Here is a 24,452-nt window from a genome sequence, read left to right as displayed (position 1 = left end):
GAGCCATTTCTGGACAGGGCGTTGAAATGTGATAAAAAGTGTGTTCTATACGAAGCTCCACGGCGTCGTCATCATTGGTTAGCATCCCATGAACCGATTTTAAAACAGCCGAAACCAGCACTGTACCAGAATAAGGTCCTTCTGTGTGTTTGGTGCATCGTGCATCGGGAACTGCTACCAGCTGGTCAGAGTATCAATGCAACTGTGTAGTGTCAGCAGTTGAGCTGTCCTCAACAAAAACTCAAAACTCTGGGGCCATCGCTTCTGAATTACAAATGGGTCCTTGTTTACGGGACAACGCTAAGTCCCACGTGGCTAAGATGACTCAGGACACCAGTTTCCGCCTTGGATGGGAAACAATATTGCAACCACTATATTCCCCGGGTATTGCACCGTCCGATTATCACTTGTTCCATTCTTTGAACAATCACCTTAGAGGACGCCAGTTCAAATCCCTAGTAAAAGTCCAAAATGCACCTGATACTTTCTTCGTTTCACGGCCCACCAAGTTCTACCGCGATGGATTCCATGGCCTTCCAGAACGTTTTCAGAAGGTCGTCGATGCTGATGGGGACTATTTTTGATCTTCCAGGTTAGGTGACATCAATGTTCGAAAGTGGTGGGTGAGAAAGCAACAAAACTTTCCTTGGTTACCTTTATATTTAAATTTAAGACCTTGTATACAGAACCTATCTACACAAGATTGATTTTCTTTGAAATTTCACTTAATTTCTTTACGGTTTCCTGACAAAAATATTTATTATTCGTGACTAAAAAAAACATAATTATTTTATTACACTGAGTAGAAATAAAAGAGAGAGCGAATGAAATCCAAATTGAATAAAAGCATTGTTTCTCACCAAATTTTCCATCCTCTATGTCTTTTAAAACACTTGTTAAAGCATATAAAAATATACTGTATTACAAATCAGTTTAATACCTTTGTTTTATGGCTGCATTTGTAGTACCTTGTTAAAACGTTTGTCTTCAAACTGTCAAATATAAATTGCAGTAAATTGTGTAATCTGCTGTCACAAAAAAAAGTATCCTATTTTTCGACCGGTATGGAAAAAAACAATATTTCTCCTTCCTATTTTACCGTAAATTATTAATTGTCAATAAACTTTGTTACTTTTAAATGAATGAAGCGAGATAATTTTACTATGATGTTTTAAAAGCTGGTCATTTGGGGGGGCCAGGAAACCATTTGGGGGGGCCCGGCCCCGGTGGGCCCCCCCCTTGGCTACACCCCTGTCTACTGTCAAATTAAAAAAAAACTGAAACCCTTGTCTTATTATTTTAAATGAGAAGTCCATATACTAAATTTTATGTCTCTAACCTTCACAAATTTGTAGATATGGTCATTTGAATGTAATAATTGCTATCCCCTATTTACTCTCCTTTCCCGTTGAATTTCCGAAAATTATCGTTACTGGTATCTTACGTCATAAATCCTATAGTATACTGCCAAAATTTCAAGTTTTGTGGTTTAAGCGGTTCGGCTTTAGCACTGATCAGTCAGTTACTTACTCACTCCGTACTTTCCGCCTTCCCCCCTCCCAGTGATCTACTGGCTAGAGACTTTGCCTTGGTGCACGTGGTCCCGAGTTTGATTCCCGATAAGAGAGCAAAGAAAATTTAATTCCACAATCATTCATTTTCATGAAACATTCGTTTTCTTTAGACTAACAGAGCAGATGGGACGATAAACTAAAAAAAAAAAAAAAAGAAGAAGAAGTCATTTCATTGTATAATCGTCTTGCTCTGCATTGTATGCTAGCATACGATCGGGATACGTATTATTAAGAAGTGACCGTTTCCCTGTCATCTAAGCTGTACAAAACTCGGGATATGATGCATAATGCTGCACAAAATTAGTACTAATATTTGACATAACAATAGCCTTGTCGGCAGGTTACGCATTCGGTCAATTGGCATGTTCTTTGGCGATTGAGATACGCACTAATTTCAATCAAGTATATATATATATATATATATATATATATATATATATATATATATATATATATATATATATATATATATATATATATATATATATATATATATATATATATATATATATATATATATATATATGTTGTCTGTGTTCCACAAAACTCAAAAGGAATGCACAAAACTCGCAATAGAAATTGGTATGTTTTTTTTTTTCTTTCGATTTTTTGGTTGGAACAAATCAGGCCTGGTATACAGTTAAAAATATTAGTTTCAAAGAATTTCGGTTTTCTAAGGTGCACAAAACTGCACAAATTTTTTGTATAAGCTTTGCTGAAACAAATTTTTGACAAACTCCAATCTAACGGACTTGACTTGAACTTAACAGGTTGCACGGTATTTGAACTGCTGGTTAAAGTGTGATTCGAACCATTATTCAAGACTGTATCTAAGACTATGCACTATCCACTGGCTATCTATCCTGGGACCCAGATACAGAAAGCACACAACAGGGCGAGCAGTCTCCATGTTCAGTTCACTGAGAGTTTTATGGTTTGGTTTGAATTTGAAGTAAAACAAAAAAATCTGCGTCTTTATTATTAACTCGATGTTCTGAAGGGAAACTGTATTAAAGGGGAAAAAAGAAATTAATAAATCTTTATGAAATTGATAGACATCGAAGAAAGGCTGTTAGTTTACTAATATAATAATAATAGTCTTAAATAGCTTCCCTATGTTACGTTACACATATTTTTAAAAATAAATATTAAATTCCTTTTTTTGATACGCTGAGCAATTTACACTCATAATTCACAAGTGTGTGTCTTGAAGATTAGACTGAAACTTAATCATAACACACGGGTGGAGACCAAATTGCTTCACAAGTAGTAAACTTGAAAGTTCTGCTCCATGCTAGATAATATGACCTTGCTCCTCCCCAGAAGAATTTTCTAATACGACGTCACTCTTTAGTAAGTACCTTATAGCTGGTCAAACGAAGCTTACAGAATATTTTATGTAGCACACTTGTTTTCGTTTCTTGGTTCACTGTACACCAGGAATACTGCTTAAATTGCTTTTTATATCAAATAAATAAATGAAAACAGTATAAACAAAACAAACTCTGTTGCTTCTCTCTGATACATGCATTTGCATAGCGGTTGATGTTCTGGAGAATGAATACAATAATTTACCAGTACATAATCATGATTTAATCACATGAAAAGATCAATTTGTTGCCGGAAAATATTCACGCTGTGTGCTTTAAATATCTAGATGCTGTATTTTATATAATAATTACCTCACAACAAATTAAATACCACCAGAAGCATGCAACTCTTTAAGTAAATAAAACAGAAGAAACACAGTTATGAAATTTAATAAGAGACGATGCAGCTAATTGCTTTGAAAGTACTGTATTGGAATTTTTAATGGGCTCTCTCATGGGTAAGCAGTTAGCGTACGCGCCTTTGGTGTGGGAGACCTGGATTCGATGCTCGGTGGGGAGTTCATGTGGTTCGGATACGTTAAGCTGTAGGTGCACGTCTCATATAGCCTCCCTGCTGAAATAGATGCTCAAAATCAAATCAAATCAAGGAATTTTACACTAATATTCTACTGAAACTTTACTAACTATATCAGAATTATGTCTGTGTTTGTTCTTCCGATAGGTATTGGTTATCAAACGTACCTTTAGTGTTCACATAGCCAGTTCTGTGCTTGGTTTTCGTTAAGGAGAAGAACTTTCGAAATCTAATCTATATATTAGAGCAAGGTTCCTAATCTGGAAAAGTGTTAATGAACGAGCAAAGATGGGGGACGAGGTGCACAGATTAATGACAGAAATAATCTACATTTGGAATGACAAATACTAGGAATGTTGTAACAAAGAGATGTTAAATGAAATACTGAACAAACACAAAATAACTATTGAGTAACTACTGAGTATTGGTTCCATTAAGAAGAAAGCTGGTAAAATGATAATAATAAATTCATAAATAATACTGCTATTATTATTATTATTATTATTATTATTATTATTATTATTATTATTATTATTATTATTATTATTAATTATTATTATTATTATTATTGGGGATTCAGGAGATTTGGGCAATTTGGAATTGGAAGATTTGGAAATTCAATGTTGCATCTGAAATCGCAGAAAGGGTCATACGAGCAAGTGGAAAGAGGCGAATGTGAAGTATGCAGGATTCACGAAGGAGTGTGTGATGTATGGGGATTCATGAAGGGGGCGCGAGGTAAACAATTTGGGGAACTACTTGAAGTAGGAGATAGCGAAATGTGTCAAAGATAATCAGAAATAATCGCAGTGATAACTGGTACTCTGAACATGTGTCACCCAATTGTTATGTGTCATGTAGGGCCAAGGTGTTTCAGTTTTGAAAATACATGGTGTATTAGAAAAGAGCACACCTACCTACCACCTCCTTTTTACAATTCTTTTATCACCAACAAGCATAGTTATAGCAAACGATTAATGTTATCACTTCCTAATGGGGAAGTCTCAGGGTTGATTTTCCTGGCTGCCTCTTCAGTGTTAAGTGATACCTTAAAATCTGTAAGCGCTCCCTCGTGGCTAAGCGATTAGCATATGCGCTTTTGGGATGGGAGATCCGGGTTCGATTCCCGGCGAAGCTCATGTAATTCGGATTCCGCGTTAAGCTGTAGACTCGCTGCTGAAAGAGACGCTAATCTCAAATAACATGAATGCATCAAATCTATAATTAGAGCAAACCTTCGTCTCAAATCTGTTTTAACCGACTTAAAAAAATGGAAGAGGTTTTCAATTCGATCCGTTTATATATGTATGAATTTGATTAATATTCTTTTGTTTAGAAGAATACACTTCCTTGATTGTTGCATATAAATTTCATCAAGATGGTATGATAATTCAGACTTCAGAGCCAGACCACGAAACCTTCAACGGTTTCAGTGTGAGGACTATAAGTAACCGATTTCAACATCTGCATGTTCACTCATAACTTCGACATAGGCATTCCAATTTTAATGATTCTGCTTTTGTTTGAAAGAATTTACTTCCTTGGTGGATCAGAGCTAGATCAGGAAACACCTCAACGGCTGACAGTATTAATACCATAATTATGTGTATGATCACTCATAACTTCAACATGGGTGCACCAATTTAATTTACTTCCTTTTTCTTTAGAAGAGATCATACTTTCGCGGTGGTTACAAATAGATTTCGTTAGGATCTGGTCCAGAGGCGTCATTTCAGATTTCACTTGAGGGGGGCAAGAGCACCACCGACATAAGACTTTCACGTTTTGTACTAGTATATTAGTAGACAATCGATTAAAGTATATGCATTCCTCAAACTCTTGGGGGGGCAATTGCCCCCTCCAGCCCTCCCTAAATGACGCCCCTGATCTGGTCATAGCCTTCGGAGCTAGATCAGGAAACTCCTCAACGACTGGCAGTTAATACCATAATTAACTGTCTTCATTGTCTTTAAGTATACGCATAACTTCAATATAATGTTGGTTTACTATATAGATATATGTTCACGCGTATTCATTTTATAGGAGGTTAGTGTCCTACCTTTAGTTTAGGTATCTATCTAAACCACTGAGGTAACGAAAAAATGGAAAAATTATACAAATTTAAAAGATAAATACATTACTCCAAAGAAGCAATGAAAAGGAGAAAATAAAAATTAAGTGAGTTCAAAAGGCACTAAAAAGTAGAAAAAAAAATACAAAAAAAACTATTAAAAACAGAAAATAATTCGTTACTATTACCTTTACGAGTTCTTGAAGTATCTGCCAAGACAAACAAACTTGTGCCTCAGAAAATTACACTAAAACTATTAATCATTAATTTGTTTAGCTTGGCACAAACCTCAAAATTTTTTATAGATAATAGTAATGAATTATTTTCTGCTTTCAAGTGTTTCTATTATTATTTTCTGCTTTCGAGAGCTTTTTTATTATTATTTTCTGCTTTCAAGCGCTTTTTATTATTATTTTCTGCTTTCAAGAGCTTTATTATTATTATTTTCTGCTTTCAAACGCTTTTTATTATTATTTTCTGCTTTTTAAAGCTTTTTCTTATTTTCTGCTTTTAGGACATTTTACTATTTTCTGCTTTTTATAGCTTTTTAAAAATTATTTTCTCCTTTTTAGCGTTTTTAAAATTATTTTCTGCTTTTTAGTGCTTTCTTTTTGAAGTTGATTAATATGTTTAATACTTCCAAGCAAAAGAATCTCACGTTTGACATGTGAACTGTGTTAACACGTAAATAAACAAGCTGCGGATTAGAAAGATACAAGTATTCCATATTTAAGGTGTTCTATGGTATAAATAAGGTAGACTAAATGAAGACATGCCTTTAATTAATCACACTGTAAGACTAGGGTGAGAGCCTTGAAAACTTGCTGCTACAATGATATAATGTACTAACAAGGGTAAGTTACTGCTGGCGTATTTATCAAATTCTACAAGTTCATTATATTGACCAAAGAAATTAAATATATATTTTGAATTCTATAGTTAGGAATAATTCTACCTGCAGACAAATCAGTCTTCTATTGCCTTGTTTGAGGTTTAAGATTTCTTTTCAACGCAGATATTAATGAAACGTAATATTACAGCTCAACGTTAAACCCGACACACATGTGTTCATTTGCTACAGGTATCGATGACGGTTCTCTCGTTCTAGCGCAAATAAGGCTAATCATTATGCCAGAGGGAGCTCCTCCACAAATGCCACCGTACACAGCGCTTACTGAGGGTAGTTTAAGTATAAATTGTTTTTCACTTTAGCAGGAAATCATCATTATAATGTGACACAGTAGCGTTAATCTTAGCCCTTTCCCCAGTCCATATTTTTATCACTACACGTAAGTTCCAAATATTAGAAATATTATACAATGCTAACGGAGAATCTTACTTAATTTTTTACCTTTTTGATCTGATGGAATATAGTTCAACATCGTTCCAAGCTACTTGAAATTTGGGCTTTTAGTATTGTCATGTTTACTCTCAAAAATTTAAGTACATAAATTCTTGATTTTTACAGAGACTAAGGTTTCATTGAGAAAATAAGTGAAGGACGAGAAGCAAGTAAACAGATTTTTTTTTTTTTTTTTTTTGAAGTGCGCCTGCTATGAGATCTGATCATCCCAATCTGAGCAAGAGCGCACCCGTGGGGAGGGGCGTCCACCGGGCCCGGACCCTCCCCCCAAAAAAACTTCCTAACTCAACATACATTTGTATACTTTCTCAATAAAACTATGCTTATTTAACACGGACATGATTGATGTAGCAAGAAGATTTGATCTTACACTTAATCTCTATTCTTTCTGTTATATAAACAACCTACTTCTATCATTATTTTTCTGAAAGTATACATGGAAGTATTTTACAATTACTTATCGTCTTTTCGGGTGCAGAATAATTCACGTTCAATACTACATAAACGTAGTGGCTTGTAGTATTGGACTCCCAAAGGTTGGATCCCTCCCAACAAAAGTTTTTGGGTGTGTGCCTGCACCTGAGAGTACTTCCTTAGAGAGCGTTACATAATAATACAAGCTTGATATATAGGGTTACTGGTTTTAGAGTTACAGGGCTTTTAAGCATGAAAATGTTCGATAGAAAGAGCTGTAGTTTGGGATATCTAACTCCACCTGTACAGGTAGAGTACTTCCAAAACGATTCAATTATATAAGTTCCACCTCAATGGGGTTAGAAATTAGAAAATTACGTAGGAAAATTTCAAAAACCTTACCCCTTCCTTTTGGTACATACACCCATGGATGTAATAATTAGTTGATTGATTTGAAGTTGAGCACCGACGCTATATGAGACGTGTACCTACAGCTTAACATGGGATCCAAACTACATGAGCAACCACGGGAATCGAACTCAGTTCTTTCGCGCCAAAGGTGGTATGCTAACCATATAACTATGAGGGTGTTATGAATTTAATTAGATTAGAAAGTAAATTATCAGTTTCCTATCATTCGCACACCCTAAAATCTGATCAGCAAGAACTACTATTCCTTTAAAATGAGTCCTACTCACAACATTCTCTTTGTTTGTCTTTTGTTTTCTTTTTAGTTTATTTATTTCAGTGTCTAGCCGAATCGAGTTTCTAAAGATGAATGATATCGTTAAGAGCTATAGGGATTAAACTTATTTGAAACAATGCAGATAATAATTTATATACAAGATTGAAGGTCGACCTGTTTTTCAAGAATGAGATTAAAAGAAGTCTCTGATCATTTTTTTTTATTTAGTTTAAAAGTTGTAGAAATTAATAACAATCTAAGGAGTCCAAGATACTTCTGCTATTCTATACAGCTTACAGTTAACGAAAAATCCAGGAGCAAAATTAAATCTTAGAATGAAAATGAGTACCCACAGTTTTGCAGAAACTGGAAAACAACTTTCCACTGAAATAAAACAAATAAAACTGAAATAAAACGATAAAAAGTTTTTTATTGTTTAATAGCAACAGCATTTCACGTTCTAAACAGTTGCAAAGGGTTACACAAGGAGCGAAACAAATAGGCCTAGATCAAGTGATGAAAATTTTCCGATTCATAAAAACATACTCCACTTTATTCTTACATCGTTGTTTAGCCGTGATGTGAGGTGGAAAATTTTCTTCTATATTTTTCCGGAAAATTTTCCGTTCTCAACAAATGTCACTGATCATGTAATAATTCCACAGCAATCATAAAATTGAGTAAATTCATGTATAGAGATGTTAAAAAGTGAAAGATTATTTAAAGAATCTGATACTTTTCATGGGTCAGACAATTTTCAGTACTATGTAGGAACAGGAGAAACAATTTTTCATGAATTCAAATATTTTGTCTTCTATGGAAAAATTGAACTTTTTGTGTCGGAAAATTTTCATCATTTTGAAGCAAAAAGTAAAACAACTTTTTGTGAATCGGAAAGTTTTATTGCTTTGTAGAAACAAGTGAAAGGCATTTTCATGGATCGGAAAATTTCATTGCGATGTAGAAACAAGTGGAAAAATTTTCATAAGCCGGACAATTTTGGATATTATGTATAGTGATGTTAGGTGGAAAATTTTGCACTATATTTAACTGCACATTGAGCTATAAAACCCAATTCCTGTAGAGGAAAGTTAGACAGAAACAAATTATAATTACAGAGTGTTTCTCTCTCTTTCTTTCTCTCTTTCAATCTCTCTCTCTCTCTCTCTCTCTCTCTCTCTCTCTCTCTCTCTCTCTCTCTATGTGTGTGTGTGTATGTAAAGTGCAGGGAACATACTGTATATCGAGTTCGTAGAGAACAAATATCCCATTCCAATATTTAAAATGTAACAAGAAATCGAAAAGAGACCTTTGTGAATTTATCAATTATTTCAGAAAACAGAAAATTCCACTATTTCTTCACATATAGACCTGCCTATGTAATGAAATAACTACATAAAAGTTCCTTATGAAGATTATTTTTGTAACAGAAAATAAGGAGAAATGCTTAGATTTTATTGTGTTTAACACTTTTAAATGATAATTTCAATATTGGAATTTTGTATAATCAACATCTTAGAGCAGATACTTGCATTGTAAAACTACAATTATTATATATAAAAATGCATTAGAAATAACGACGATTTGATAGAAAAAGTATATATATATATATATATATATATATATATATGATTTATATTATCTCTACTTACTTATAAATGTTGCAGTATGTAAATCTAGAAAAGTAGTAAAGCTATGAGAAAACTTCGTCTTACGCGTATTAAACTGATGAAATATAATTTTGTGAGATCAAAGGTGGATTCTGAGTGAAGAACGCATTGAAGTTTTTGAAACATTTTTGAAGAAATGAAGAATCGTTTATCTCATGAAACTTTTTAAAACAATATTTATTACCAATAAATTTTACGGCTAAACAACGATGTAGGAATAAGTAGAGCATGTTTTTTATGAATCGGAAAAATATTAATCACTTTTAATAAATTTAAATTTTAAATAATAGAATGGGATATTTGTACTCTACGAAATCGAAGTATGTTTTCTGCACTTTACACACGCAAACACACATACACACACACATCTACACAGAGAGAGAGAGAGAGAGAAAGAGAGAGAGAGAGAGTTAAATTGAATTGATTTTGAATTTAACGTCCCTTTCAGCAGCGAGGCTATATGAGACGGGACCAACTGATTAACGTGGAATCTGAACTACATGAGCTCCCGCCGGGAATCGGAGCCAGGTCTCTTATTCCAAAGGCGCGTATACTAACAGCTAAGCAACGAAGGAGCTTGCAGAGGGAGAGATAGAGAGAAACACTGTAAATTTTTATTTCCCAACTTGAAATATTAGAAAATTTTCCGCTTCCAGAAGCTAATTGGAAAATTGTAATTTGTTGCTGACTAATTTTTCTCTACAGAAATTGAATTTTGTAGCTCAATGTGCAGTTAAATATAGTGGAAAATTTTCCACCTAACGACACTATACATAATATTCAGAATTGTGCGGCTTATGAAAATTTTTTTTCACTTGTTTCTACATCGTAATGAAAATTTTCCGATCCATGAAAATTCCTTTCACTTGTTCCTACAGAGCAATAAAACTTTGCGATTCACAAAAATTTGTTTTACGTTTTGCTTCAAAATGATGAAACTTTTCTAACTCATAAAAAGTTCTTCAACTTTTCCATAGAAGACAGAAAATATTTCAATTCATGAAAAATTTCTTCTGTTGTTCCTACATACTACTGAAAATTGTAATGTAAATTTTCAGATCTTTCACTTTTTAACATTTCTACACATGAATTCAATCAATTTTATGATTACTGAGGAATTGTTACTTGATTACTGATATTTTTTAGAAAAGAAAACTTTCCGGAAAAATATAGCGGAAAATTTTCCGAAATGGAAAATTTTCCACCTCACATCACTACCTAGATCTTCATTCGGGATTTCTCTGGACATTCATGCGTTGTAATATTCTTTGAATTTTCTAATTAGCTTCTAATACCCAGGGGATGATAGGAGAACAATAGAAAGAAATGCTTGCAGAAACATGGGTTTAGAATTAAATGTAGAGAAAATTAAATACATGGAACTGCGTCGGGATCGTAATACAGCAAATTATGGATACGTTAAAATATTGAATAATACTTTTGATAAAGTGGATAGTTTCAAATATCTAGGATCAATATTAACAGACGAAACCATATTCACGAAGAAATTAAATGTCGACTAAAAACAGGGAATTCGTGTTATTATTCAGTTCAAAATCTCTTGTCGTCGCGAAATCTGTCGAGGAATTTGAAGCTTTAAATACATAAAACGATAATCGTGCCTGTTGGTTGCGAAACATGGGACCTCATAAGTTGACTAAACACTTTCTACAAATAAATCCTGGGATGCATGGGATGTTTTGAAAATCAATGTTATATAATACAGGCCTACCAACAGAATGCATGCTTTTTTTTAGCATGGAGAGAATACGTTACATTTTCGACATAAAGGGCACCAAAACTATCACCAACCAACTTAGGGACCCCAAAACATAAATACATAAAACGATAATCGTGCCTGTTGGTTTGTATGGTTGCGAAACATGGTCACTTACTCTGAGACAAGAACATAGAGTAAAAGTAATTGAGAACAAGATCCTGAGACAAATATTCGGACCCAAGAGAAACGGGAATGGGGAATGGTGGAAACTTCATAACGAGGAACCTCATAATTTATACGGTTTACCAAACATTGTTGGGCTCATCAAGTCTAGGAGACTCAGGTGGGCAGGTCATGTAGCCAGGATGGAAGAAAGTATGAACGCTTTCAAAGTCTTAACTGGAAGACCAATCGGAAAACGACCATTAGGAAGACCTAGGTGCAGATGGGATGGATCTCGCAGAAATAGGAATAGAAAGTAGAAACTGGATCCAGTTGGCTAACGATAGAAGTCAGTGGGAAGCTTTTGTGAACGCGACATTGAAGCTTCGGGAAACATAGGCCATAGAGTTAGTTAGTTATCCACCAGAACTATTAATCAATAGCACGTGGAACATTGCATGTCATAGGTGCTGCATGAATTAAAATTTTGTACAGAGTGATATGTACAGCAATTTTGTTAGTGTTCTAATGTAGCGATGTTGATATCGAATCCGAATAATGGCACATGCTAGATTACTGAGAATCTTCAAGTCTTCGTTGACACATGTGATGAATGACAACAGGCGAGGAACTTCACAAACAAAATATAAACTTCTGTCGGTATTTATATCCATTCCCCCTGGTCTCGGCACGTCGACGTGAAGTGCAGAGGTATCACATGATCTGTTATAGATAGGAAAAACAGTTTCGCGTGCCCAGATTCTTATGGTAATTTAGAAGCATAAGTTGACTAAACACTTTCTACAAATAAATCCTGGGATGCATGGGATGTTTTGAAAATCAATGTTATATAATACAGGCCTACTAGCAGAATGCCTGTTTTTAGCATGGAGAGAATACGTTACATTTTGCACATAAAGGGCACAAAACTGTCACCAATCAACTTAGGGACCCCAAAAACTATGAATTTGATACTAATATCGGTCACTTTCAATTATTTTTTCACGTCCCCCCCCCTTAGGAGTACTAGGGAGTTGAATTTGGATTTAAACGGCACGGAAGTGACACTGTGCTTCTCAGCGACCCCAAAAACAGTGGATTCGACACTACTATCGGCTATTTTCGATCATGTTTATAAATCTGCCCTTCCCTTCCCCTAAGTTGCACCGTCAAAGTGAAATGACAAAAAAACTTCCCAGGTCCGAACCACACTTATGTGACAAATTTGATGGAGATCAGTCGAATGGTTCACGGTTTATGAGGTCACAAACTTAGTCACTTTCATTTATAATCAAAATAATAGAAACTCCTGAAAAGTACACAACTCACCAGATCAATATGGTATTGGTCCACCTTTCACCCTCAGAACAGCTCTGATGCGACGTGGAATTGAGTCATTGAGGTTGTGTGTGTATAGTTGCAAGTAGAATATTACATCATTCAGCGTTACCTTTGCCAACTCGGAAAAATAAAATTACCGGCACCTGATCATAATCCTCAAAACAGATGAAGAATGTGTGTATTTTAAACCTTGAAACATATAGTTGACAAAAATATCAGTCGGTTAGCAATCATATTCCGTGTGCAGTGCCTCACTGAGTTCAGTGCAGAGCTCCCACTGAAAATGGAAAACCAAGAACTACGCACGAAATTACCGCGGTTCCACAATTCGGCTTAGCAGGAGCAAATAATTTTTGTGTGTACTTATATGTGTGTGTTTCTACCTCTCTCATTCATCAGCTTTTTGCATAGAAAGAACTGACTTAGAGCCACTAAACTTGGTACATGAATAGAACTTCACGAAATCTAATCGCCTACGAAGCCATTTTTCTATTTTCAGCTCGGGGATTTTCCAGGGGATGAAAATGTATCAACATTTTTCAGTTTTCTAAGAACGCCTGGCCTACATGCAACCAGTATTACGTTTCGCTGTTGAGGGGTTATATAACAGCAGAAGTTAAACACCCGGGTAGTGGAATGATAGTGGAAATACTGTTCTTTTCATTTATCCAGTAAAATAACTTGAACATCTACTTTCTTTTCAATCCTCTCTGTTCCCACACGAACATGGTAAAATTTTTATGCATATACCAACGAGAAAGGACTGAGAAAGAAGAATAGAGCATAATGCTGAAATTCTATGTAGAGTTGCAGATAGAGCTTCTGGGAAAGAAGTTTGTTTTTTCTGTCTTTAAACAGTGGACTTTTGCTAATTTGAACTTGGATAATTCGAACACAGGTTTATTTTCCTTGAAAACTGTATTGAAAACAACGGTAAAAGTCGTGGATAAATCAAATTTCTGAACTTCACGTCTCGATAATTCGACAATACAATACAAAAATTTATAGTGTTAGCAGAAAAAAAAAAAAAAATGGAGTTTCAACTGCTATTCTGTTACCCAGAGGCAGCCGTAGGAAAGGGTGACACAAAAGCACAATCCATCTGATGATGATAAAGAAGATGAAGAGAAGAAAGACAATGAAGTAAAGAAATAGCTTGTGCCCAGGGGCGGATTAAGGCTTTTGGGGCCCTGCAGCGAACTATTTCAAGGGAGCCCTATGTTACGAATAATTCCAGCGCATAAATTTTCTTTGCTGAATTCCACAGCCTCATAGGCTTATCGAAACACCGAGAACTATGCTGTAATATTTCAATGTGCTCCGAGTTTAAAATAAGTAGTTTAATTACATTCGTTATTAACAGTTAAATGATCATATATGTACTGCAGTGTAACATACAAATGCCAAATACAAGCCAAATGGTCATCAATCCCTGTAAACACAATAATAGAGTAAAGGAGATTTGGAAAACCTCCTAGATTTGCTTTAAGTAATGACTGAGATATTTCAAAGGAATTGTCACAAGCCAATAATTTGGTTTGTAATAGAGGCCCAAAATAGCTTACTCACTCACAAAATACGTACCGTGAAGACGCTAATGGAAGAAGACTAACTCTAGCGATACCGCGAGCGTAGCGAGCGGGAAAAAAATAATATGGGTTTGAAGCCTCTAATATGTTGATTGCTATATTTTAGTATTAAAAAGAGGGATTTTGGGGGTCCTGAGCCTGGGCTTCATTGGCTCCTCCCTTAATCCGCTCCTGCTTGTGCCAAAACATTTTGAAGTTTCCGAAACGATTGAAAATATTAGAAATTTATTTAATATACAGTAAATATTATTAATGAAGTATTTCACGTAATAAATAATATTAAAGACTTTGTTCATCGTGTGAAAACAATAAAATTAAAACAAACGAAGATTTAAAAATCTTCAAGGGAGAACAGATAATTTTAATGTTGTTACTCATATATGTGGCTTTCTGTGCTAATTAATTGCGGTACTTGTACTTAAATGTATTTCCTATGGTACGTGTGGCTTAATTTGTGCAAATAAATATTACGCAAATAATATGTTGCCTTAAAGGTAAAGTCTACTACTTTGTATTAATTGATAACTGAAATGCTCGTTCTTCGCACAAGAAGACTAGGTTATTGAAAATATTTGAATCCCTTTCTCCTTTAGGATATGTATTTCAACAAAAATGTAATTATACAAATCTATAAGACTCTACTTGCGGCATAAATTTTGGAAAACCGTATCCCTTAGAATACACTCCTAAATCAAATTGATATGATTAAAACACCCAGCTTGAAGTGGGTACTAATTATGTTCCAAAAGTCATTATAAAGGGGTCAGCCGTTTTTCCAACCCCTAAAATTATTAATTCAACACTAATCTCAGTCATTTTGGACATTAAATTTTGCATTCCTTCGCAGCTCCCAACCCGATGGGGCTGAACTTGGACTTAAACGGCATTGGGAGCATCACTATTCATTTCAGGACCCCAAAAACTATTGATTGCACACTAATATCGCAATTTCAATTATTTTTACATGTCATCCCTTCTAACTCATACCCTTTGAGGTGTCGTTCTCTTTCTGTATATTCTTCAGGTTGTAAGTCATATGTGTACCAAGCAGGACCGGATTAACCCATCTTTAGGCCCGGGGTAGAAAAAGTATATGGCCCCTGCTGTCTTCGCGGCATTTCTTTGAAAGTATATACAATAGGAAAGTTAAGGGAATATGTTTAATATTTTTAGTGATATTTTATCTTACGATGATGATTGTATCATGTATGATTCTTTTTAGACAGCGAGTTGAGATTTTGATCAGAGCGGAGGCCCCGTCCACATGGAGGCCTGGGGTTATAGCTCCCCTAAGCCCGCGGCCCTTGGTATCAAGTTTGGTTGAATTTATTCCAGGCGCGGCGTTTCACAATTGTACGGAAAAATATATTCATACATATCCATTTAGGGACGAGCAACGCTTTGGACGTTACTCCTGTAAATTCTCAAGTCAGTTGACTTTCCGTTCTTGCCTAAATTTAGAATTAATGTCATTGCAGTTGTCACCTAACAGCTTAGCGACCCTGAAAGCTATGAATTTGACACTAATCTTGACCATTTTAGACATTCTTTTCTTTACTGTTTCTCATCCCCATCCCGATTAGAGTGAACTTGGATTTTAACACTTTCGGGAGTGTGACTATTCATTTTAGCTACACCAAAACTATGGGTTCGACACTAATATAGATTATTTTCTATAATTTTTATATGCCACTCATTTCCTCTTAAATTTGATTGAAATTGCTCCAGACGTTCCAGAGCTATGCAGGAACGTACTTATATACAATATATATATATATTGGTCCTTATTTTTCGACTTTAAAATTTTTTTTTAGCCTCATCCTCTAAAATGGTTTCATATCCGAGCAAAATAGCCCTAAGAAAAAATTACACAATTAAATGTTACTAAAAGGTGCTCCAAGCGATCATAATCGATTTTCGATACCACTGTACCAATGATGATGAGGCTAGAGTCCCTCCTGCCTACGCCACTGGTCTTTATATAATAAATCATCAGACATCAGGAGTATGTATGTCTCTTACATATTGTCGGAAATGTTCGTTGTGTTATTGTTATAAATAAAAAGTTCATGTCCAAGTTAAAAAACGACTCTAAAAATATGGGCACGTCCAGTCTCTAACGTGGAACACTACAGCGTATGGTATTATGAATGGATACGCAATGAATGATTGTATGCTGATATAAATATCATACGTGAGGCTCTCTTCTACAGTTTAACGACGATTTCAGTGGCCAACTTCCTGCCTAAGTCCTTGGAATCATTTCCTTTTAAGACCACGAAATAGCTGAAGGATAACGGAATTTCCTTAAGTGGGCAACGCAGTGCGCATTTGGGCAACATCTATCCGGTGACTGGAATATAAATGTCACTGTTGATTGAATCAATTACATCAGTGAAATTGAAGATACACATTCTTACGTCACGTGTAGCATTTCTGTGGACCCACATTTCCTTTGACTTCTTCTTTATTACATTGAGTTTAATGGTCTACACTGATAACCGTGAAAAAGACTGAGAAATAGGTGGAGCACCGTGAAACAAACAAGTCATTTATTTACCACAAACTCCTATTTAAAAAAAAGAAAGAAAAGAAAAAAAGAAAGAAAGAAAGAAGTCTTTCCCGATTGTTTAACGCAGAGGCCAAACTGCTTAAGCTCGAAACTTGGACAGTATACGTGACCTAAGGTATCATTAAGAAAGTTATCGACAGGGAAGGAGATGAAGAGAGGTTGCAATAAATCATAATTAACTGTCCATTCTCGGAATCCCTTAACGTTTAGAGACATAAGTAGAATTTAGTATTGAGATTTCTCATTTAAAAGAATTAAAGCTATGTTTTAACGTTTTTGATATTTGATCCAGAGGGGCAGAAAGGAGGTGGAGAGAAAAGGATAAGAGAATTATTATAAATCTCGAATTGGAATTATTATAAATCTCGGAGTTCCTTACGGTTAAAAAGATGGAATGATTTTTGGACCTTTCAGTTAAAAGTATTAAAGCTGTGTTTTAACGTTTGACATCATTTCTATGGCGAATACTTAGTGTGCTCGCCTCTAGTACAGAGTCTCAAACTGGATTTCCGGTGAAGTCCAAATTTTTTTAAGCCGATTCTTCATCATGGGGCAATTTTAAGCTAGTATTTGAATTAAGAGTTAGTGAATGTCGGTCTAGAGAACCAGAAATAATCATGCCAGAATTCAATTGTGTCACCAGGTAAGCTATCGTCCAGTTGAAGGTGTGTTATCTTGGTACTGCTTCACACACACACAATCACTTTTGTAACACTAATGCACTACTAGTGGTGTCATTCAACCAGTTCGCCCAAGCCTGATGTTAACATTTCTTAGCTTCCCAGAACAGGTAGTTAAAATTGTCTCCATCTCTTGTTCCAGTAGGCCTCCTTACGAAAAAAAAAATCTCTAATGCAATTTTTGATTGCATGATTTAATTCTAGTCAGTTACTATAGTATCACTGAAATAAATAAATAAATAATAATAGACAAATACATAATATTATGATCATTTTATGTAGCTATATCAATCATGTGTACAACTCAGAAAATTTTCTTTTTATTTTTCTTTCTTTTTTTTTTTTCAATCGTTTGTTATACAAGTTAAGGTATAAAAACAAAAGAATGAAAGTAATATAGAATACAGTATCTGGATTTCACTATCTACAACATTGGTAGTGCAACTGTCGAAGAACTTCTACGTTGAAAAGATCCAGCGAATGCTATGCAATTACGTATATCGATATTCTTTTAAACGTGAGTTAATAATAATAATAACAAGCAAGATTCGTTTCAAAGTTTGAAACTACGGTAGACTTCCAAGTTATGGGAATACAATAATAAAATTTGAAGTAATACATAAGCTGAATCCATATCAAAAAGCCATTAACCGCTATTTCTTAATTTTAGTGTTCTATGGAGATTATTACTGAAATCGGAAGTGCTAATTAATGCATATCATTTCCAATTGCAATAGAGAAATAAAATCGGAGGTGAAACATATTCTTGCAGACTGATTCATTTAAAAAAAAAAGTGCTTATCGCTATTTACATCCGTTTCACCCATTATGCGATCAGTTGTAACAGGAAAATAATATATTTTCACTACTTCGGATTTGAATACATAGACAAATGTCCAGACAAAACTTACTCTTGGAATGTTGAATCTCTCTCTCTCTCTCTCTCTCTCAAAAAAAAAAAAAAAAAAACGCTTTTCGATTTTCTCACCGTTTTTGCTTATGGAAATCAGTATTGATACCGAAAGTACTAGTATATTTCAAGCACTTCCGGTTCTATTACAGTGTTGCGGCTTGTGACGATAGGTTCTCTTGTGACGCCGAGTTGTTTGCTGGAAACACTTGTCGTTATTTATTACCGTTCTTGTTCTTTTGCAATAAACGTTGAAACCGAAAATGGTTAATTTGAACCACCACTGGCCTTAACGGAGAAGATGAAACCCTATTCTTGGGATGCTGAATCGGTTGCCCCCCGCCGAAAAAAAGTTCTATACAGTTTTACCGTTTTTGCTATATGGAAATCAGTATTGAAATTTACTAAATTTTAACCATTTCCGGTTTTGGTAGAGAGTTACGAGTATGTTTATGTATGTGTAATAGTATATTTACTTGGTACCCCTAATCGATTGCAGAAAATTTATTGTTGCTATCTAGTACTGTGTTTGTTTTATGGTAAATAACGTTGAATCTCAAACTAGTTAATTTGAACCACTTCTGATTTGAATAGAAAAGTAGATGGAACCTATTCTCGTGACGCTCAATCCAGTACAAAAAACAGCTTCTCAATATCTCTTACCGGTTTTGCTCTTATACCTGTCGACAGACGAGGGAACAAAAGCCTTTCTATAATACTTCCGACTCTTATGCATAACATGGTTTGGAAGTCTAATAATAATTAGTGGGAGACTTAGGTTCGTACACTGTTAGGAGTGCATGTGGTTAAAACAGTGGAGACTCTTGAATGGTCACATTGGTAGAAATTTAAATTTTATCGTTACAAGCATGGAGAAGAAACCTTCATATAGGCCTAGCTTCGGAAAGCCGTATACAAGAATCGGGTATTTTTCTCCCTTACTTAAAATTTAAATTTATACCAATGTGACTAATCTCTAGAACCGCCACTGGGTTTATGGATTCCGCCAACCGGCGTATATACTATTGATCACTTTTCTCCTTTATATATTGTGTCCGCTAAAAAAAAAAAATAATAAAAAAATAAAAAAAATAAAAATAGAAATAAAAATAACTGATAGGGTTATTCGACTTCTATTTTTCAAATAAAACTCGACAGTTTAAGTTAAGCATTATGGTCACGGGCGTCTCTGGCGGGGGGACAGGGGAACGCGTCCCCCCAAATATTTTGAGTACGAGATAAAAGGATAAATGCTGAAACTATTTAGACCTATGTGGAAAAAGTAAAAACATAGGCAGAACAAAGTTATATCTGTTCTTAAACCTTAGGTTAATGTGATTAGAATGTCCGCCTAACGTGTATCACGTTCAAAGAAGGATTTTTTTTTTTTAAGTTACGCTCTTTGTTAGTCAAAGTAGTCTCGGCTGCAGGCACACAATTTTTTTTATTACTTAACCAGCAACAATTGATTTCCATGACGAAGAGAGACTGGAGAAGGGAAGGAAAGGATGTATAGAAAGTTTATGTGCGAACTAAGAAGGGAAATCTACAAAGACAGGGAAATATACAATAGAAGCGAAGGTGACAAGAAGAATTTTAAAAGATAGAGAAATTTGAATATTATATATAAGAGTAAATTTCATGCGAATACTGTAGAAGGGCAGCAAGGGACAACTACTATGACAATATAGAAACTAAAGATAGAAATGAGTGTTTAATGAGCGAATTGAATTTGAGGAAGATGGAAATAATATATTGAGGAGCCGGATGACAGCAAGAATAAACTGTACATTTTAGACATTAAAACGGAAAACGAAGTAATCGAGGTTGGTCCATTGGACAAATTCAAAAACACAAAGCGAAATGAAGAACAAAAAGGTAGTTAATACACCTTTTGAGTTTATTAAGAATACAGAAGAAGAATGAAAATCAAAAATTCGAAACTCGTAATCAAATCTAGCATCATCGTAAGACTTCTTTCGGAGAGTTAAGATTTTGTTACCTCAAAAATCGAAATATATGACTATTATAAAGGTACACTGCTGCAAATGCGTTTAAGAACACTGAGCAGGAATTCACCGGTAGGAATGTCAGAGGAAGAAATTACCTAAGAACCATGTTATAGGCCTATATAAACTTAATTTCTTTTCGGTAAGTAGTCTACCAGTGATGGAAGAAAATTATGATGAATTGTGTTGGTAAAGGTACAAAGAGCAAATGTCATTAGTGAAGTAGATTCCAGTTTACTCATAATTTTGACGTAACTTTAGTTGGAGTCTACTAGCATTCGAGTCTTCCCTCCCCCCAATTTTAACATGCCAGAGACGCCCATGATTATGGCGATGTCAGAATTATTATTTCTGTTATATCTTTTGATTTCTATTCACTGGTGTCGATGTTGAAACGGCTTACCCTCCTTCCTCTATTCTAATCAAAATGAAATGAAATGAAATATTTAAGTTTTACGTTCCACGCTTATGCCGGCTAGGCTAAAGGAGACGGTGATGATGAGAAATGAATGTAATGGTGGAATGAATAAAGCTGGACGAAATGGGAGAACCCGAGGACACCGACGAACACGGTGTTTGTCCATTACAAAGCCCACTTTGCGCAAGGTGGGATCGAACCAGGGACCCCACGTACCAGAGGTGTGCGCTCTACACCACGGAACCACCGTGCCCCCTCCTATGCGAATCGAGTTTCGTAAATTGAGAATTACCCTTAAAAGTTCGGGAGCCTCCTCGCATCGTGAGATTTGCATTGTCGCCACCATGGGCGGCGATTAGGGGGGGCAAAGGGGGCAGTTGCCCCCCCACTTTTTTGAAACGACAAATCAATGTATATAATTTCATTTTTAAATATAAAGTTTTTGTGTGTATTAATGGTTCACAGAATAAAAATGATGCCATAAAATATTTGCCGTTCCGTGAGTACGTATTGATTGTCTTCCCGTTCAGTGAAGAAAGCTACATGAATTGCGTTTTAATTGCCACGAAAAATGGCCCAAAAATTAACCTATTGGAGTGCCACAATGGGAGTGTACTTTCATTTCTTCTTACAAGGGCTCGATATGTTAGTCAGTTGCTTTAGAACTAAATGAGATAATATTTCGCAAAAAAAGTTCTTCACAAGCAGTGTTTCTTTCAGGAACAATGTTCCGGGGCGCACACTTAGTATTCCGGGGGGAGCACTGCTTGTACTATTCTATTTATTATTATATTATAGACGTATTACTTTGGTCTCGTTTGGGAGGTGGGATACTCTCAGAGCTTCGGGGGGCAGTGCTTCCCAAAAGCATGTCTGAAAGAAACACTGTTCACAAATTATTATTTAATTGACAGTTCCTAAAATGTCTTTTCTTCTTTCTAATGGTAAGGAATGTTTTAATTTGATTCTTTTTTTTAGTTTAACATCCCGTTCAGCAGTGAGGTTATATGAGACGTGGACCTACTGATTAACGTGGAATACGAACAACAGAGCTCCCGCCAGGAATCGAACCCGGGTCTCCCACGTCAAAGGCGCGGCATTGTTTTGCAGTGTAATATATGAATTTAGGGGTATACATACTGTATACAATTTTGTGTATACAATTAAATTTAGTGAATTCAACATATTTCTAAATTTTAGGTAGGGGTGCGCACGAGACGAGTCGAGACAGAATTTTCCTGACAAAATTCAAGTCGAGAAACGGCTCTTCCAATAGAAAAATATATTTTCTACATTTTTCGAGTCGAGACATCACTTTTAGAGCACATTTTCGAGACGAAACAGCCTCAAATCTTGTCCCGTGCGCATCCCTAGTTTTAGGATTATTTTGCATAACCGGAGTCTGGAGTGATTCTAAGTATTGTTGAGTTCTGATGTATTCCAAGAAAGTGAAAACTGTACCTAATGGCAACCAACATTTTTCGGGAAGCTGCAAAAGCATTTCTTTAAATGTCGCAGCATATGCTTGTAGTATTTACTGTTTTTCTAAGAGTAATAACATGCATGGAACTAAAAATATAAGTTGCTCATTAATTTCCAGTTTCAATATAACTTTTGCGAAACAAGCCTCATTCTTCATTACTGTTCGATTAATATTATCCTTTCTGTTTGTTTTGCGAATTTATCAAATACGTCCCTAATCCGACCACACAATTTTCCAGACAGAATTTTAAGATGTTCATGAGCAAGGAATCAAATCTCTTCTTACACCTTCGTTGTTTAAGAGTACAAACGGCTAGTATCTACTTGCGTTGCTCTTGTCAATTTACTTAGTAAAATATGAAACACGATATACGGTATTTTAACTGCAAAATACAGTATCCTAATAGTTATACAACCTTTCGTCAAACAAAATGTTAGAAGCAACCAAAAAACTAACATTGATATACAAATGTTGAGATCATGTCTTGCCCCCCCACTTTTGACGTCCAACCGCCGCCACTGGTCGCCACTGACTGTTAGCTTGAAAATCGTTAAGAGTCCTGGTTCCGTAAATAAAACAGGGTCATGAATTTTTGCAGTAAGCTATGAGAAGAATTAGTGCAGGGAAGGGGATGTAAGATGAAATTGATATGTTGGGGTAGGGACACGGCGGCTCAGAGGAAGAACGTTCACTTCTGTGTGAGGGGTTCCCTGATATGATCCCGGAACAAGTGAGTTTGTGGTGGACAACATTGTGTCCGTGGGTTACCGGGTTCTCTCATTTCCTCCTACATTATCATTCCATCCATTATTTTATGATCATTCACTTTCATCGATCTTCCGTCTCTTTTAGTCTAACAGTAAGAGTTATAATTGTGCAACGTAAAACAAGAAATTTTAGTTCGTTTCATTTTAGATCCTGGTTTTTGATGCTATATTCATTTGACAGTTTAATAAACACGTGTTTTGCGGGTGCCAAGTTTAAAAAGCAGAGGAAGACGTCTTATATAGCTGAAAAGGATGTCTAGTTTGGGAAGTTATTTATTGGTTTACTGATTAGTAATATAGATGATATTCTGAATAATATTCAAATGAAAACTTACCTTACTGATATTTTTTGTGTGTAAAACTAGATTATTCCATGTTCACCTTACCACATGACAACTAATAAAATTGTAACTAAATGTAGTGTTTACACATATATAAATGCATAAAAAACGAAACACAAATTGTATCTTCTTTAGACCGTTCTGTTTCCGCTTTTCGTTTTGCAACCGGCCGGATAATAATAGTAGCAACTCAATTTAATAATATTCGCTTGTATTCTTGTCAATTCACTGTTCTGTCACTGTCTTACGTTCGCACGCGTATGAAAAACAGATTCTTTTGAGCTTAACACTACTTCTTCGCTTCCCACCCACTGCTTAGCTATCTTTCGCTTTGCTGAACTCCACCCAACCACTGAGCAGCGATTGCACGAACTGGTCCGAATCTCACCGAAGCAATAATACTTCTCCAACTTTAGACAGAGGTGCAGTGTGCTCATCCACAGATAATCATCTGTAAAAGAACGTAGTCACTCTCAAGGTAAATGGGGTTTTCAGCTGTTAGGTTGTAAGCCTTCCTTCCTTCCTATATACCTGCTAAATGTGTTTTGCTTGTTTTAGTAAAAAGCAACTAAATCATGGGAATTGAAATTTAAAATATCTATACAGTGTCTACCTTTACATATAACTTTTTTTTTTAACTGAAGAAAAGAAAGAAAGTATTAATATTGAAAATAGATTTTATTTTATATAACATTCGTCGGATGAAGCTGAAATTTTGAAATTTGAATTTATTTCTTTACCTTACAGAATGAATTTGGTCAAGGGCTCCCAGATTTTT

At 35.2% G+C, this 24,452-nt stretch overlaps 1 protein-coding gene across 1 annotated transcript in view; it reads right to left on the bottom strand.

Annotated features, from left to right (window-relative positions):
- LOC145686225 (uncharacterized) overlaps positions 1–24,069 on the bottom strand; it is a 149,638-nt gene extending 125,569 nt beyond the window's left edge. Inside the window, exon 1 of the mRNA XM_081759298.1 lies at positions 23,669–24,069. The gene's annotated coding sequence lies outside the window, so the exon portion shown is untranslated. The remainder of the gene's footprint in view (positions 1–23,668) is intronic.
- Positions 24,070–24,452: the final 383 nt, after the last annotated feature.

The sequence above is a fragment of the Thermobia domestica genome, chromosome 5 (assembly GCF_964235325.1).
Source record: "Thermobia domestica chromosome 5, izTheDome1.hap1.1, whole genome shotgun sequence".
Taxonomy (NCBI): domain Eukaryota; kingdom Metazoa; phylum Arthropoda; class Insecta; order Zygentoma; family Lepismatidae; genus Thermobia; species Thermobia domestica.
The sequence above is the reverse complement of the archived record's forward strand: the minus strand, read 5'-3'. Positions and strand labels throughout refer to the sequence as shown.